This window comes from Myotis davidii, unplaced genomic scaffold (genome assembly GCF_000327345.1).
Source record: "Myotis davidii unplaced genomic scaffold, ASM32734v1 scaffold18, whole genome shotgun sequence".
NCBI classification, from domain to species: Eukaryota; Metazoa; Chordata; class Mammalia; order Chiroptera; family Vespertilionidae; genus Myotis; species Myotis davidii.
Window position 1 is genome coordinate 1,380,613 of NW_006292696.1, and position 10,133 is coordinate 1,390,745.

General features: G+C 57.6%; 1 protein-coding gene across 1 annotated transcript in view; it reads right to left on the reverse strand.

Annotated features, from left to right (window-relative positions):
- Window positions 1-10,133, reverse strand: part of PDGFRB (platelet derived growth factor receptor beta) — a 37,380-nt gene that overhangs the window by 21,588 nt on the left and 5,659 nt on the right. The gene's annotated exons all lie outside the window — the stretch shown is intronic.

The following is a 10,133-nucleotide window of genomic DNA, read 5'->3' on the forward strand; positions in this document are numbered from 1 at the left end:
GCTGAACCCACCCCACCCCTAGTGTCCAGATGGGGAAACTGAGGCTCTGAGACAAAAAAAGAAGTTTGCCCGAGGTCACACAGCAGAGCTTGTCTGAGAGAGAGACAGGGAGACCTGGACTGATAGAGGTGGAGAGAGACGAAGACGCAGAGAGGCGGAGAGAGGGGAGACAGTGATGGAGACAAAAAGCGACAGCACCAGGGGCACTCCCTGAAAGACAGGCTGAATTGGGAGCGTCTTTGTTCTGTCTCTTCCTGTGGCCGCCGCCTCCAAGGATCCCAAACAACCACCAAGAGCCAGGCTTGCAAGGGTCTGCCTGCAGCATGGGCGGGAAAGAGCCCAGAAGCAGATGGGAGTCACAGCGAGAAATGTGGGCAGTAGCCACGTGACGAGGCAACAAGGAGCCTCCTGGGGCTGTGGGCCTGCTGACTTTTCTGAGTGGCTGCCCAGCCTGGCCTGCCCCTCAGCCCACACCCAGGTCATCCCCACTGCACCCCCACCCCCACCCTCACCCCTTTAGTTTCCAGTCCAAGGCTGGGGTCCGGGTCTGAGCCCCAGCAGGGCTACCTTCTGCACCATCACTATCTCTGTGGCCTTCGTCTCCAGCTCCCAACATGAGATGATGCTGAGTGTGCCACTTACAAAGCTGTGGTTACTCAATGGTGGGGCAGAGGTAAGCATCCTGGCCTGTGGACACCCAGTCTCCGCTCTGCCCAGCACCCTGATAAACTCTCTGAGCAAATCTACTCATCTCCTCCTTCTCCTGATCCCTTCAGAGCAGCCTGCCTAAGGGTCTCCTCATTGCTCCCCTCTCCCAATTGTTCCAGGCTGAAACCCCAGCCCTTCTGATGCACCCCCTCCTCCCCCCATCCCTCCTGCCCCAGCCCCTCCAGCTGGATGGCAGGCCTCCTCCAACGGGAGGGAGCAGCGCCATGGTGGAGCCAGCAGCCCCCACAGAGGCCCATCTGCCCCTCGGTGGGTGCCCCTCTGACTCCCCCCTTCCTGCCAGAGATCTCAGCCAAAGAAAATCATTAGCAGCCGAGGCTGGGGGAGGGGGTCAGTTCAGCCTCCCTGCCCCTCCCCTCAGCCTCCTTGGCTGGCCGCACTGTTTATTATTCTAAAGGAGGAATTTGGTCGGCTGGCCTGGAGATGGGAGGTCACTGCAGTTGGGGCTGGCCTGGCTCTGGAAGCCTGGGCTGTGTGGGCTGGGCCCCCTGGGCCAGCAGCCCCTGACCCTGGCTCCTCTCCTGCCGGGCCTGGGGGCGGCTTAGAGTTTCTGAGACTCTCAGCTGGGAGGGGTCTTCTTGAACCAGCAGCAGAGGTTCAAAGATGGACAGAATCATGGCCAGGTCACACAGCAAAAAGGCGGAAGAATCGGACGCTGGGGAGAGGACAGATAGGCTGGTCAGAGGAGCTCAGGAAAGTGTAGACACCTTAGAGAGAGTGCGGACTCCTGGGGATCTGGGACTGGCTTCCCTCTTCATGAAATGGGCATTTGGCTCTGGTCACAGGGACCTCAGACCCCCCTGAGACGGAGCAAGTCTCTAGCTCGCTCTGCGACTCTGTTTCTCCATCCATACAAGGAGCCAGCAGCCCTCACAAAGGCCCATCTCCAAGAGCCATCCTGCTCTAAAGCTGCCAGGAGGAGGCTCATGTCACTGTAATTCCCGCAGCTGGGTGGTTTGGGGGCTGAGGAGAAGGAGTGGCTGCATTTCTGAGGCTGGAGTCATGTGAGAATTCGTAACCATCTCTTCACGGACTGCTTTCCCCGACCACTCAGTCACAAGCTTGCTGTGTGAGGTTTGACAAGTTGTTTCCCTCTCTGGGCTTAATTTTTTCAGACAGATAAACTGGTGACATGGAACTCCAGGAGGTGGCAGGGGAAGAGTGGGATGGACCAGAGTGTGGCCTGAGGCACATGGACATGACCTCCCGGGCCATATTGGATGAGCCCCTGACACCCCCAGTTGTCCACCCAACGCCCTGTGGACCTCGTCGGGCTTCCCAGAGGCTGCCATGGGTCCAGCTACCCAGAGAGAGCCAGAGAGCTGATCTGAGGGAGAGGGGGGCTTGCCTGCAATAACTCCCTTCTTCAGGGGGAGGGATACCTGGGACAAGGTGGGAGTCCCAGACAGGGAACAGACATCCCCCTACTTGCCGAACTCTCATACCCAGGGAGGCCCCTGAAACAGAGAGAGGGAGCCCCCTTTGCCCATGAGAAGAATGCCGTGTGCCAGGGAGCCCCCATGATTTCTTTTATTTTAGCCAGGTTGGGGGTCAGAGGTCCAAGGATGGAGTAAGTAATTGCCCAGCTCCTCACAGTGAATCAGAGGGACCCCTCGTGGGAGCAAAGTGAGGACCCCAAGTCCAGGGGAGCAAGCAAGCTTGGGGAGCCTTTCTCAGAGCCCTAGCCTTCTTTCCTTCCTGCACACACGAGTCTCCACTCCTTTCCCACCGCCTTAATCTAAATAAATCCAGTCCATCTTGGCCACATCCGCCGACAGCAGCTTCCCTCCCTCGGGGTCCTGAGGCTCCCACGACACAGGCAGGGCGGGGGCGGGAGGGGGAGGGGGGCCTGCACGGCTGCTGGTGGCAGAGGCCTGCGCACCGCGCGCACGTGCGCACACAGCACAGACTCCTGCCTACGCACTCGTTCACACACTCCTCAGAAACACACCCGTGCACAGCGGACCATGTGTGTGCCCGCCCTCATGCAGACCCTCAACATGCGCACGCAACGTCCACACAAAACACGCATGCATACAGCTCCCACTGTGCCCAGCACATGCACACGCAGCAGACTACTGCCTGTGTGCCCTCCCAGTGCACACGTGTGTGGCACATCAATCAAATATGTACAAACAACCTGTGCACATACAACATGCACACAGAACATGTGCACATGGGACCCCAAACTCCTCTGAACACACATCCATATGTGTGCAGACGGGCCACAAAGCCAGGGTGTTGTGAATGTGCTGCACCCAACATGCGTTTGACTCACTTGCTCCTCGGCCGACTCCATGAGCTAGATACAGTGATCATTCCGGTTTTAGATGGGAAACTGAGGCAGAGAGCACTTACGGAACTTGCCTAGGAACAGAGAGCAGAGACTGAACAGGGTGAGAGCTCTACCAGCATTTCTCTATTGACTTAGTTTGAGCCGGCATGGGGGGTGGGGGTGGGGGGGGACAGATAGAAACAAATGGGTTTGAGGTTCATCTAGCTGAGAACAGCAGGACCTGCTGTTGGGGGGCTCGAGGGAGAGGTGTCATAAAGGAGCCCCACCCCTGCTTCTGGCTTGGTGGGTGCATGCTGGGGCAATGCTAAGATGAGAATGAAGCGGAGGAGCAGGATGAAGAGCTACCAGTGAGCTGGTTAAAGTTATGGAGGGGCTGTGGCCACCTGAGGGGACAGAGGGACACTCACTCCAGCAGCAGGGAACAGGCTGGGCAGAAATAGCTTTGAGATGGGGGTGGGGGGAGCCCTGCTTTGAGGAGGAAGGGGGTGCCAGGGATGCTCTGAATAAATAAGATGCCAGAGGGAGGAGGAGGCCTGGCATGGGGTCGTGGGGTTAGTCTTGGAATGTCAGAGCTCCACAGCCCTTGGGGATTATCTGCCGATCCAGCCCCCTTCCTCAGCCCCATTGTACAGATGGGGAAACTGAGCCTGAGAGCAGGACAGCAGCAGGTCCCAGTGTTCTGACTGAGCTCAGGTGGCCAGTGGGGAGCGGAAGCTCACCTGACTGGGTAGCCCTTGCCTCCAGCCCTGCCTCAGATGTGAGTCTGGTGGCTCAAGGCCCCAGGGCTCAGGTGACAGCGGCTGCCCCTTCCTTCCACACAGGATACCCCCCCCCCCCCCCCCATTTATATCAAAGTCACGTTTCTTGCACCATCCCAGCCAGGCGGGGATTTCGGACGTGTCAGAGGAGTGGCTTGTGAAGATGCTGGCAGAAACGGGATAGACTCGGCCTCCTGACCAGCAGGCTAGTCCTCTCTCCTCCATGCCAGGGGCACTTCACAGCATCTGGGACAAACTTCAGGGGACAGATCCCTGGCTGGGAGTAAGGGGACGTGGGTTCTAGTCTCTGCTCTGTCACCCACCTGTAGTGTGGACCTGCCCCTCTCTGACCTCAGTTTCCCCAACTGTACATGGGATGGGCAGGGCTGTCCTGGGAGCACTTCTCAGGACCCTGCTCTACAAGGCAGCTGTGCTGAGTTGGAATGCTGGGTGGGGGTGGGGGTGAGGTGCTGGGGAGGGGCCCTATCCAGGATGTCATGACTCAGCTCTGAGAAGGCAGCCAGCTCCAGGCCTGGGAGTGTGTGGGGGCAAGAGGCATCTGGAGCCAGAGATGGAGTCCTCCCACCAGCAGTTGGGAGAATGCGAGAGTGACGGCGGCACAGGCTAGAGACAGCAGCGTGCGGCCCATGTGGCTTTACCCGGAGTGGGCTGAGATGTAGGTGTGAGCCTGCAGCATGGGAGCCAGGCAGGAGAGCAGGGTCGGTGACAGGTAGGAGGTAGAAAACTGGGAAGGAGCTGAGGCTGTGGGGCTCCCACCTGCCCCCCTCAATCCTATGCCCCACTTCTATCTGTAGGGAAGGCTCAGCATTCCACCCTTACACATGAATCTCCCCACAGGCCCCAGGATCACACTGAGGCCAGAGAGGGAGAGCAGTGTGGTCCAGTCACACAGTGATACAGCTCGGCCACCCAGGCCTGACCTGCCCACTGCGGCTGGGCCAGAGGCCCTTCACGTTGCCAGGTACCTGCCAGGTCCCCCAAACAAAGTGGCAGAAATCGGTAAGTTGGAGCCTGGCACGGACTCTAGCTGTCCTGGAAGTCCAAGTGGGTATAAGGACAGTGCGAGTTTCATGGACCATCATTCTGACTCCCTACCCCTACCCCTTGCAGCATAAGCGCGATGGCCTCTGGCTGCCCCACTGCACCCCTCTCCTCACCTCCAGCTCGTCCCCTCCCATCTCTTCTCACCTCTCAGCCTTTCTGAAATACCCTCTGACCATGCCCTTCCCTGGCCCTCCTCTGGCACTCCATCACCCCCAGGTGCAGTTGGCCCCCTTATTCACAGTTTTGCTTTCCGTGGCTTGTTACCCACAGTCTGAAAATATTCAATGAAAAATTCCAGAAATAAGCAATTCCCAAGTTTTAAATTGCACACCGTTCTGAGTAACACGATGAAATCCTGCACCTCCCCCCTCCATCCCACTCAGGACGTGAATCATCGCTTTGTCCAGCGTATCCACACTGGACGTGCTCCCTGCCCACTAGTCACTTAGGAGCTGCCTCCGTTATCCTCAGATCAGTTATCAGGGAGAGAGCACAGTCACACAGCTTGCATTACAGTGTATTATTACAGTTGTTCTACTTTACTGTTAGTTATTGTTGTTACTCTCTCACTGTGCCTAATTGATAAATTACCTTTTCATAGGTACACATGTACAGGGGAAAACAGCATAGAGAGGGTTCGCGACTATCCGGGGTCTCAGGCATCCACTTGAGGGCTTGGAATGCACCCCCGTGGGTAAGGGGGACCACTGTTAGAGGCCGGCTTCTTAGCCCACCCTCTAAGAACCTTCACGCCCTGGCCCTGCAGACAGCTCACCATGACTGAGGGAGGGAGGTTGCTGCCCTCCCAGCTCCCCAGGGCCCATGTGAGGCCCCCACACTCGTCACTCACTCCGTGCTCCTCTCCCCGGGAGGCCTCCCCAGGGAGACAATGGAAAAAAATGACCTATTTTCTGGAAGTTCAGAATAAAATGAAACATCTGTCTGGATCGGAGCCAGGCTGATAAAGAACGGACTGATCCCCCCAGCCTGAACCCCCTCCTCCTGCTGCACACCCCCTCAACTGCTAGAGTGTGAGTGCTGGGGGTAGGGGAGCTGTGCGGGCCCCCGCTACTTGGAACGGTTCGTGGGAAAGCACTCAGTGTGTGCCTCACGGTCACTGGTGACCCAGAGGAGGGGGCCTGGGTTCCCACACAGGCTGGGAACGAGCCTGAGAAGGAGGTCGGTGAGGAAGAGAGGCCAGCTGCACGCCCCTGTCCACCTGCTGCAGAGCACGCACTTCCTGCCTCCTCAGGCGCCTCGCTGGCCTCCCTGCTCGTCCCTGCGGCCACCCTCCAGGCCAAATGGCCTGGCTCTGCCCAGGCCCAGTGGATCCCTGGGTCAGAGTCCTCTGGATCCCCTCTAGGCCCCCAACAGGTCCTTCAAAAAAGAATAAGGACTTAAAAGCCTTGACAATAACCACAAGAATAATAATAGCTACCGCTGATTTAGTTCATCTCACCCACCCCTAGGCTGGGCCCTTTATGGGAATGATCGCAGAGCAATCTATGAGGTCAGTGTTGCCTCTCCATTTTACAGATGAGGAAAGTGAGGCACACAGAGGTTAAATCATTTGCCCAAGGTCGTGGAGCTGGCCAGTGATGAAGCCAGTGCTCGATCCTGAGCAGACTGACCTCAGAGCACACAGGTGCAACACCCAGGGGACAGCCTCTCTAAGGCAGGAGGCAAAGATGACCAGCACACAGTCCCAGCTCAATACACGAGTCAGCAGCCCTGTCCTTTGACCCTATTTTCAGCTGAGTGAGGCTCTCCTTTCAGCTGAATGAGGCTAACGCTGGCATGTGTGTGTGGGGGGGGGGGGGGGGGGAGGGGGCAGCCATGCCATCTTTCATAGAGCCCCACAGCCTTAGAACTGGGAGGGCCATAAATACTCCCCACTCACATCTCCCCCACCCTCTCTGCAAACAAAGAGGTTGTCTATCTCACCCGTGCACATCTCCCCGTGACAGGAATCTCACCACCTCACCTGAGGCCCGTTCCATTCTTGGCCAGCTCAGGGTCCTCAGATGCGAGGCTATTCAGAAATGGTCATTACACTGAGCGCAATTTGTCTCCTTGTACCTTCTACTCACGGGTCCTGCTTCTGTCCACCAACCACCCCACCAACCCCGGACATCTTTCTTCTCATTCATTGTCCTGATGCCCCACAATCTGAAAACAAACTGAAGCCCCTACTGATTTGGGACGGAGCACTCTGCTAAATGGGATGGCCCAGCGGTTCTGTTTTATCTTCACAACAACTCTGTGAGGTGGGTACAATCATTGTTCCCATTCCGCAGAGAAGGAAACAGACTCTCAGAAAGGTCTGGTAACTTGCCCAAGGTCACACAGCCAATAAGCAATGGAGCTGGGATGCAAGCTCAGGCCTGTCTGACTCCAAGCCTGTATGCTTAACTGCCATGCTAGCCTGCCTGTCTCCCACCCAGAAGCAGGTCTGTGTCACGTGGGTTCACCCTCAACCAGTTCTCTCAGGGATGGAAGGACCTTGAGGTCGGAGCCCTGTCCCTCCCCTCACTGCAGTGCAGAGCGACCAGGGGCCTGCTCCAGGAGCCTGCTCCAGCTCACCCGGGAATGTGAAAGTCAAGCTGGGGATAGAGCTCAGAACCTCTCTGCAACTTCACCGCAGAGCCTGAGGGTCAGCCCACGGGTGCAGGAGAGGAGTCCTCCCTGAGGACAGCCTGGGGCGCAGGGGCAGTGCCGGTGGGGCCCTGGCCTGCCTTGAGGCCTGTTCCAAGGGCCTCTGAGCTGGAGCACCCAGTAGTCGGGCAGGGTGTGTGGCCAGCTCTGCCATAGGCTCTCTGTGCTGGGGTCCAGGCCTGCCCCTGCTGGGCCCCAGCACTCCTTACCACTGTTCACAGGGGGCCTGGGCCTCTCTGTAGCTCCAGAGTTCCAGGCCTCTGCCATCCCTCGATTGCCCTGCCTCACACCCCACCCCCAGAGCCTCATCTCCGGTGGTGCCATGGCAACAGAGAGCGCCAGGCCCTGGCAGCCAAAGGAGCCCCTGAGAGGGGTCCCAGGCTGAGGCTGGGGAGGAGGTGGGGGTGCAGCAGGCACAGACAAGCAAACCTTCTGTTCCCCGGGCTGCTGCCAGCCCCGGATCAGCCCTGGGCAGGGGTGGGGGCCACAAATAGAATGGGTTCTCAGAGCCAAGTGGGCAGGGGCAGGCAGGCCTCAGGCCACTGGGACTGACCCACCAGCACGCGGCCTTCCCCCACCAGCCCGGAGCCCGCAAACGGTCCGGGTAGCTAGCTATTAATTGGTGCCAATTATAGAGCATTGAGATTCCCCTCAGAGCCCTCCTGGGCAGCAGAGCCGGAGGGGAGAAAGCTCCCATGTTTCACTTCCTTCTCGTAGTCTCGGCGGCATCTGTTCCTGCCCCCGGCTCTTCAGTCATTCACCCCAGTTCTCTCATTCACTCGTCCGCAGCCTCTTTGTGCCTCGGTTTTCTGATCTGAAAGTGGGAGCTTGTGGAGGCCTCGAATGAGTTAATGCAAGAAAAATGCTTAGAGCAGGGCCTGGCATACAGCCCTCTGCAGTCAGTGGTCACGATATTATTATTCTTTATTCACTCAGGGGAGAGGCACTCACTCACTCACTCACTCACTTGGCACTGAGTGCAGGGCCAGACCCTGCTGGTTAGGCTTGTCAGCAAAGGGATACATGTGATAAATGAGACGCAGGAAACCCCTCCCAGAAGGGCTCCTCAGGAAGGGGCGCTGCTGTTGTTATTGGTGTTGTCAGCAGGCGCGGCCGGTTGGGGGCAGGGTGGTCCTCCTAGGTATTCAGGGGCTTAGAGGCCCGGCCAGGACCAGAACCCACGTCGAACAACCTTCCAACCCGCTGTCTGTCAGCAAGCTCTTTCCTGCACCTTTGTCTTAGTCCCTTCATTTGATTTCTCACAAATGAGGAAACCTACCTTACAATTTGTTGGGATGTCTCCAAGTTCCTAAGAAGGGATTAGGGTTACAGTAGGTGCTCAATCGATGCTTACACAGCATGAAAGGTCAAATGGCTAGGCAGGGTCAGCTCTTCTGGTTCTCATGCCTGGGGCCGCAGCTGCCCTGATCAGTCAGAACTCACCAGGCTGGGGACCTGGGGTGGGCAGGCGAAGGTGACCTTCCTCCTCCAGGGAGGTGATGGGACAGGCTGGTGAGGGGGCAGAACAGACAAATGGAACCCTGATGCCAGCATGCTGTGCCTGATGCCACCCAGGACACTGAAGTGCATGGGACCCCAGCCCGGTCAGGGCAGCAGCTCCAGCTTGAAGCCACTTAACCCAGGACCAAGTGCCAGTCCTGCTGCCTCACAACTGTGTGACCTCCGACTTTAACTTCCCTGAGTTCCAACTTTCCAGAAAATGGCAGAAGAGATCCCCTTTCCGTTGCTGTGAGAGCTAAAGACGGTGATGAAATGCTCCTGACACGTAACGGGTGCTCGGTAGATGGTAACTAGCATGATTACAATGACTGCAATGGAGAAGGGGGTGGCTTTAGGCTTAGGTCCTTGGGGGATGATGCCAGGGAAGGGCATTCCACAGGGGTGAGGGAAGTGGGCGATCTCAAGGCATCTGGGAGAAATGGCAGAAAGGTATCTGTTAGGCTAGAAACTGGGGCTTCTCCGTGAAGAGGTAGGTGACAGGCAGGGAAGAGGACAGAGGTCACTTTGGGAAAGATTTGGGTTGCCAAGCCAGATTTGAGCTTTGCCTGAATGTACAAGGAAACCAGTTTTCAGGACATTGATAGTGAAGGTGGGGGCTAGCTGCTGGCTGGGCAGCCATAATGGTGCAACTCCAAGCACTATGTGGGGGTGAGGGGGCTCCACTAGGAGAGAGGCAGGCACAGGTTGGCATTTTGTGAGAGGGCATGGATAGAATGGGAACAGGAGGCAGTGAGACCAAGTATAGGGATGAAGCCACCTCAGACCCAGCCTGAACTCCCTGGCAGGGCCAGCTATGTAATCTGTGGGGGCCAAGAGCAAAACAAAAATGCAGGGCCCCTCGTTAAGAAAGGATGAAGGATTTCAAGTGCAGGACCCTCCTGAGCATGGAGGCCTCTGTGACTGTGCTGGTGGGTTGCTCGTGAAGTCACCCCTGCTCCCTGGACTACAGGGAAGACTGTCTGTCCATCAGGCCTTCCATCCACCCACCAGTCTGCTTATCCCTCTCTGTGCCTGCCAGGGGCTCTCAGGGGCCAAGGGCAGAGCTGGATGGAACCTCTAGGGCAGCCGTGGGCAAACTAAGGCCCGCGGGCCGGATCCAGCCGGTTTGAAAT